Raw genomic sequence first — 7500 nt, forward strand, 5'->3', positions numbered from 1 at the left:
ATATTTTTTTTGCTCTGCAGTCCCTTATATATTGTTTTGTATTGGTTTTAGTTATTTTCTTCTTATTGTTGTTTTATTCTCTATTTTAGTTCTATTGTGTAATGTGATTAAATGTCTTTTGCTTTAGGGTTTTACACTAGGGCACACGATTGGATGAATCAGTAGAGTGTCTAAAAATAAAATAAAAAAGAAATGGAAAGGAAAAATTGCAGTATTTCTGACTCTTTATGCTCTGAGTTCAAGTCGTATCTAGAAAATAACGTACCAATCAAGCACTGGAACCAATGATATCGACTAATCCTTCCCTATCAAAATTGCTGTACTTGGACCTAAATTAGAAATAATTACTTTTCCATATTAATTGCTGTTCTTTCATTTTCCGTTATTAGCTTTATTTTGATTGTAGCTTTACGTCTTGCATCCAGACATCTCTTAGACATCATGACTTATTTCTGGTTTGACTTTTAATCAGAGGAGAACTCAATACCTATGACCATTTACAGGGCTCCAGAAACTGGAACCTGAGTCCTGATCAGAACGCTTGAAACAGAGTGGACTCCAGTAAAAACTGCTACGGTGCCAGGCAGTGGTATTAAAACAGACAGAAGATTCGGTCTACTACTTAAGATCAAATCCACCGCCCGTCTTTTATATTTCATTACTGTATGTATAAAGTCGAGTTTTAGGATAATGTCTACAAGAGTGTGGTATTCAACACTTCCGTTCCAACCCTTTCCCCTCAATTCTGAAGAAGCAGAAGAAGAAGAAGAAGAAGAAGAAGAAGAAGAAGAAGAAGAAGAAGAAGAAGAAGAAGAAGAAGAAGAAGAAGAAGAAGAAGAAGAAGAAGAAGAAGAAGAAGAGACTTATGTTGCTATGGGTAACATTTTCACGTTTATTATTAGCTACAAGCCAATAATAAACAAGTAAAGAATGACCAATTTGCTAACAAATATTGATTATTATCGCAACTGGTCTTTCGGATATACTCATTCATCTAAACAACTTAAATTAAATAACTGTCCGAACTTTAAGCACATCACCCTTGTAATCTGACAGAATGTAGTATTTTTTAAGCCAATTGTCTGTGACTAATACAGTGTGCTTAGTGACCTGGAAAACATGGTAAAATATGAAAACAAGTATTTCTGTTGAAACATTGGATTACTGACACAAGAAGAGCAAAATAAATACGCAATATGAAACGAAAACTCGCATTGATATTATGGATATGACGAGGTGATACGGTCTTAGATTATTAAATTATTAAAGTCATAGGACAGAGAAGAATGGAGGAAGAGGAGAAAGTGTTATAACAGCAAGACGGAGTAAGAGTAGGGCCCGTGTGCTTTACACTGTTTCCATAGTAGCGAGGCTGATATAGTTTGGTTTGAAATTGAAATTTTCTTACTTTTAAATTGTAGGTTTTGAGGAAGGGGTCGTGCCCACGGTCCTCCTAGGCCAGTGATATTTATGTCTTTATTGTTTCCTCTAAACTATTGCAAGTCGACTCCTAGGATAAAAGTAGGGAGGATATTACAAAGACATAAAGGAAATTCGAAAGACATGAAAGAGATTCCAAAGACATGAAGGAGATTTCAGTAGAAAAAAGGTACGTATGTAACGAGATAATTCTAGGGAACTGTGGTCTGAGACGGAAAGATTTATTAGGCATTTAGGTTGGTTGGGTTTGAACGGAAGTAACATGCGCTTTGCTAGTTGTAACCTTTTTTAAAGACAGTATAACATGAATTCTGGCTGCTACTTCCAGCAGAACGGGCGATTCTACTTCTAAATGATAAAAGAACTTTTTTACATGTTTATATTTCTTTCACAGCCAGTCTTTCTCATATTTAAATATATTTCAGTCCTTATAACTTGGTGTTGTTTATAAATTATATACGAATTAATGAGGAAATATCAAAGGCACACATTTGCAAATTATGCAGCCCACTGCGGTGATAGTCTAACTTATGGCCCCCTTATATAGCTGCTGAATATTCTACAATGTTGACCAGGGAAGGAAACTGGTTAAGTTAACCCCGAGGAGCAGTAAACAAACAGTATTAATAGAAGTAATCTATACATTCAAGAAGTGTACAAAAACGTATTTTGCAAGCAAACTGTTGAACAATGATTTCGAAGTATACTTAATGTATAGTTGCGGTGCTGGCTGCATGAATATCAGGGAGATGTCATGCAAAGGGAATACGATGAAAAGGTGCAGTAGTCAAAGTAATCATCAGTGGGTATTGGTCAAGAGAATATCTTGCAGTATAAGACGTACATAGAGTATAACATAATTGTTTCTATTATAGACTGAAAGCTTAGAATTGAGTGTAGGGAAACGAATGATTATATCGACTCCAATATTTGATAGACACTATATTTTTTCGAACGCGAATAAATAAAAGGCAAAGCTGATCTCTGCGGGATTTGAACTCATAACGAAAACACACGGAAGAAATAGTGGTAGACAAATGCTACGACTCTCAAACAAAGCTACTGTTCCAGCACATTATTCTAACGTAATATAATGTATTAGGTTGTCAAGAAAGTTCTTGCGGTTTTTAACCTTTAAATTCAGATGCACATATCTCGGCTCAAACAAAACTTTATTAATCGAAATAAACACCATCAGAATCAACACACTTTTGCCAACGCGAAATAAGTTGACTTATGACAGTAGCGTAAAAATCCTGCGTTTTGGTGGCGATGAAGTCGTTGAAGGCGTGTTTGGCATCGTCTTGGTTTTTGAAGCATTTCTCACGCAGGAAGTTGTCGAGATGCTTGAAAAAGTGGTAGTCGGTAGAGAAGTCTGTACTTTATTATTCTGACGTGACTCTATCTATCTATCTATCTATCTATCAATCTATCTATCTATCTATCTATCTATCTATCTATCTATCTATCTATCTATCTATCTATTTATCTATGTCTTCCTCTATCTTTCTATCTATCCCTCTATCCACCTATCTATCTTTCTTCTTACCCATCTCCCCCTCTCGCTCTGCTTCCTTCCGTTATCTTGGCTTCTACTTCATTGCTATACACTTCTGTCCCTTCCTCCTTGTTCCACTTCCCCTCCTTACCATCCTCTCTCTTTCTCTATCTTTCTACCTATCCCTCTATTTACCTACCTATCTATCTTTCTTCTTACCCATCTCCGCCTCTCGCTCTGCTCCCTTCTGTTGTCCTGGCCTGTACTTCACTGCTATACCCTTCTGTCCCTTCCTGCTTGTTCCACTTCCTCCCTCCACCATCCTCTCTGCTCTCGTGTGACCTGTGGTCAGCTTTCTTTTCACTCTAGTCGCTGTGAAGGCAAGACGAACTACTAGCGTTCTACCTCAGATTCGCGTTTGGCCGTACGGCTTTTGAATGTTGTTTTCACTGTCCAATTTTTCCTTTCTTGGTTTGTGTTTGCCACCTTGGAATCCTCTGTGTAGTGGGTTGATCCACTACTCAGGAAGAGACTATTCTAGAGTACGTTCTGTCTTATCTTCGAAACGTCAAGTTAGAATAGAGGCAGCTGATGAAGGAATATTCCAAGTGGCTTTCCGTTTTCCTATGTGTTCGTTCCGTTGTCTGTAGTTCATTGTTCTAACGTCCTGTACCCTGATATGCATATATATACACATGTAGATGTAAGTATGTACATATATGTGTGTATACATGTATATATATTCTTTGTATTATTGCATTATTGAACGCACACGTCCTTTTTTGCAAGTATATATATATATATATATATATATATATATATATATATATATATATATATATATATATATATATATATATATATATATATATATATATATATATATATATATATATATATATATATATATCTCCCCTCCCCCACCTCCTGCTCCGACTCCTACTTCTTTGTACGTCTCTTCACCTCTCTTCATACTTCTCTCCACTCCCACTTCTCTTCACCCCTACTCTTTCTCTCCTCTCTCTTACTCTCTCTCACTCTCTTCTCTCGTACTCCCCCCTCTCTCACTCTCTTCTCTCGTACTCCCCCCTCTCTCACTCTCTTCTCTCGTACTCCCCCCTCTCTCACTCTTACTCTCTACACTCTTACTCTCCTACTCTTTCACTCCTCTTTCTCTCCTCTCTCTTACTCTCTCTCACTCTCTTCTCTCGTACTCCCCCTCCCCCTCTCCCGTACTCCCCCCTCTCTCACCCGTACTCCCCCCTCTCTCACTCTTACTCTCTACACTCTTACTCTCCTACTCTCTACACTCTTACTCTCTCACCCTTACTCTCTCACTCTCTTCCCCTCTCTCTCACTCTCTTTCTCTTCCTTTCTTCTTCCCCCCCCCCCCCCCCCCATACCCCTCTTCCCTCTCTCTCACTCTCTTTCTCTTCCTCTCTTTCTCTTCCTCTCTTTCTCCCCCCATACCCACCTTCCCCTCTTTCTCCCCCCATACCCACCTTCCCCCTCTCTCAATCCCCCTTCCCTCTCTTATACCCACCCTCTCTCCTCTCTTCCTCTCCCCTCCCATACCCATCTTCCCCCTCTCTTACATCGACCTTCCCCTTCTCCCTCCTCGTCAACACTCCCTCATAAGCTCATCCCACCACACCCCAACACACTCCTACTCTACCTTCCCACTCCACCCCATCCAATTCCTTACACCCACCACCCACCCCTACCCACATACCCCACCCTACCCATATACCCCTACCTCTACCCCACACTCCACCCATGCCTTCCCCACCTCCCAACACCCTCACATCACACCACACCAATACCCTTGCATCACACCACGCACACCACACCAATACCCTCGCATCACACCACGCACACACTACAACTGACCAACTACTTTCTCCCTTTCTCCCTTCCCCCATTTTCACACTACATACGTCAAGATCACCAGCAGTCTACCTCCCACACACAGCCCCTCGTTCCCGATCACCGTTCGTTATCTCCCCCTTTCTTAGCTCTCCTGAAATAAGAATTTCTAACTTCCGGTCAGTCAGCCATTGTTATGATCGGCCATTATTATGATTGACCGTTGACTGAACACTATTCAATTTTTTTTCTCCGTGTTTTTCTCCTTGTCTCCGTATTCTTTCTGTTGAAGAGCGTAGCTCGAAACGTCAAAGACTTTCCGTATTCCCGAGCGTCATACTAATATATACTTTTGTTATTTACACCACCTGTCCTCGTCTGTTGTTATTTTTTGTATAATCTCCCATATATATATATATATATATATATATATATATATATATATATATATGTATATATATATATGTATATATATATATATATATATATTTCAAGCACATATATCATACCCGAAATCATCATCATCATCATCTCTGTGTGTGTCTTTCTCTCTTTCTCTCCCTCTCTGGATATATATATATATATATTTCAAGCATATATCCCACAGGAAATCATCATCATCATCATAATATATATGTATATATGTATACACACACATACATACAGAACGAGAGAGAGAGAGAGAGAGAGAGAGAGAGAGAGAGAGAGAGAGAGAGAGCGAGAGAGAGAGGGGAAAGAGTGAGAAGGAGAGAGAAATAAATACAAGCTTACGTGTATATATATATCTCCCCACAAACATATACACACACATATTCAGGCGTATATGTACGATGTGTGTGTGTGCGTGCGTGTATGTGTTTGTGTGTGTGTGTGAGTGTTTGAAACTTGATTTGAGGAGAAAAGTGAAAACAATCGAAGGAACGCCTTGAGGTAAATATGAAACGAAACTATATACATTCATTTCTTGTAAATTTAAATAAAACTCTAACTAAATATAATTTATTTATTTATTATACTTATTACATTTCTATTTCACAATTTGAGTTTTATATATTCAAAAAGAAAAAAAAATTTAAACAGCGAAAAAAATCATTTTTCTTTTGTCAATAAAAGTTTAACAAAAAAAAACAAACAAACAAACATAAGAGGAAAAGTAAAAAATATAAACTAAAAAACTTGAAAAATCTTTAAAGACATTATTTTCAAGAATTCTATTGGAATAACAAGAAACAAGTTATTTCTTTAAAAAAAAAAACTTTTGTCTGCTGCATTGGAAGTAAATGTAGAGGGGGGTATTGATTATTAATATTCTTGAAATCAAAACAAACAAAAAAATTATATTACTAAATGAATATAATAGTAACGAGGCCGGGAATAATAACAATAGCAATAATAACAACAACAACAACAACAACAACAACAATAATAATAATAATGATAACAACAACAACAACAACAACAAAATTAAGAATAGCAATAATAATGGCATTAGCAGTTCCTGTAGTATTTTTAGTTGTAGTATTAAAAAAGGTAACAAAAATAATGTTAAATTTATATAACTAATTGAATATAACGCCAATAATAAATAAAACAACAATAAAAAATTTTAATACTAAATATAGTAAAATATTCGTAAAGTAATAATAATTAAAGTAAAAATAATAGCAACAAAACAAAATTAATAATAATTCTAATTCTAATAATAATAATAATAATAATAATAATAATAATAATAATAATAATAATGATAATGATAATGATAATAATAATACCTACAATGACAAAATTTGATGGCAATAATAATTATAATAATAGAAATAATGGCAATAATAAATTTATATAATAACGTGAAAATATAATAATAAATAATCAAATATTATGGTAATAATGATTTCTAACAGAACAATATTAACGATAGGAATAATAATGGTTTCTTTATGCAGCACAAGGGCGACGGAAGGAGGATTTTGGAGGAAGAGATGATGACAAATAATAATAAATAACAGCACCACCAACAACAACAACAGCAGCAGCAGCAACAACAACAGCAAAAACAATCCTTTCTACTAAAGGCATAAAGCCTGAAATTTCTTTTTGTGTGTGTGTGTGTGTGTGTTCGGGGGTGGAGGGTAGACAATTGCATCGACTCCAGTGTTCAACTGGTACTTATTTTATCGACCTCAAAAGGACGAAAGGTAAAATCGAACTCGGAACGTAAAGACAGACGAAATGCCGCAAAGCATTCTACTTGGCGTGCTAAGGATTCTCCCAACTCACCGCCTTAATAATCATAATAATAATAATAATAATAATAATAATAATAATAATAATAATAATAATAATAACAATAATAATAATAATAATGGTCTCTCATTTTGCCACAAGGGCAGCAATTTTCTTTTGGGTGGGGGGGGGGGAGCTGAGTCGATTACATCGACACCAGTGCACAACTGGTACTTATTTCATCGACCTCGAAAGGATGAAAGACAAAGTCGACCTCTGCGGAATTTGAACTCAGAACGTAAAGACAGACGAAATATCGTTAAGTATTTCGCCTGGCGTGCTAAAAACTCTTGTCAGCTCGCCTTCTTGATGATGATGATGATGATGATGATGATGATGATGATGATGATGATGATGATGATGATGATGATGATGATGATGATGATGATGATGATGATGATGATGATGATGAT

General features: G+C 36.4%; 1 long non-coding RNA gene across 1 annotated transcript in view; it reads left to right on the forward strand.

Annotated features, from left to right (window-relative positions):
• The window catches only part of LOC149135296 (uncharacterized), an 8821-nt gene extending 5105 nt beyond the window's left edge, over positions 1-3716 (forward strand). The window contains exon 2 of the long non-coding RNA XR_016242348.1: positions 128-3716. This is a non-coding gene — a long non-coding RNA (uncharacterized LOC149135296). The remainder of the gene's footprint in view (positions 1-127) is intronic.
• The last annotated feature ends 3784 nt before the right edge of the window (positions 3717-7500 follow it).

The sequence above is a fragment of the Octopus bimaculoides genome, chromosome 6 (genome assembly GCF_046866305.1).
Source record: "Octopus bimaculoides isolate indiv1 chromosome 6, ASM4686630v1, whole genome shotgun sequence".
Classification (NCBI taxonomy): Eukaryota; Metazoa; Mollusca; class Cephalopoda; order Octopoda; family Octopodidae; genus Octopus; species Octopus bimaculoides.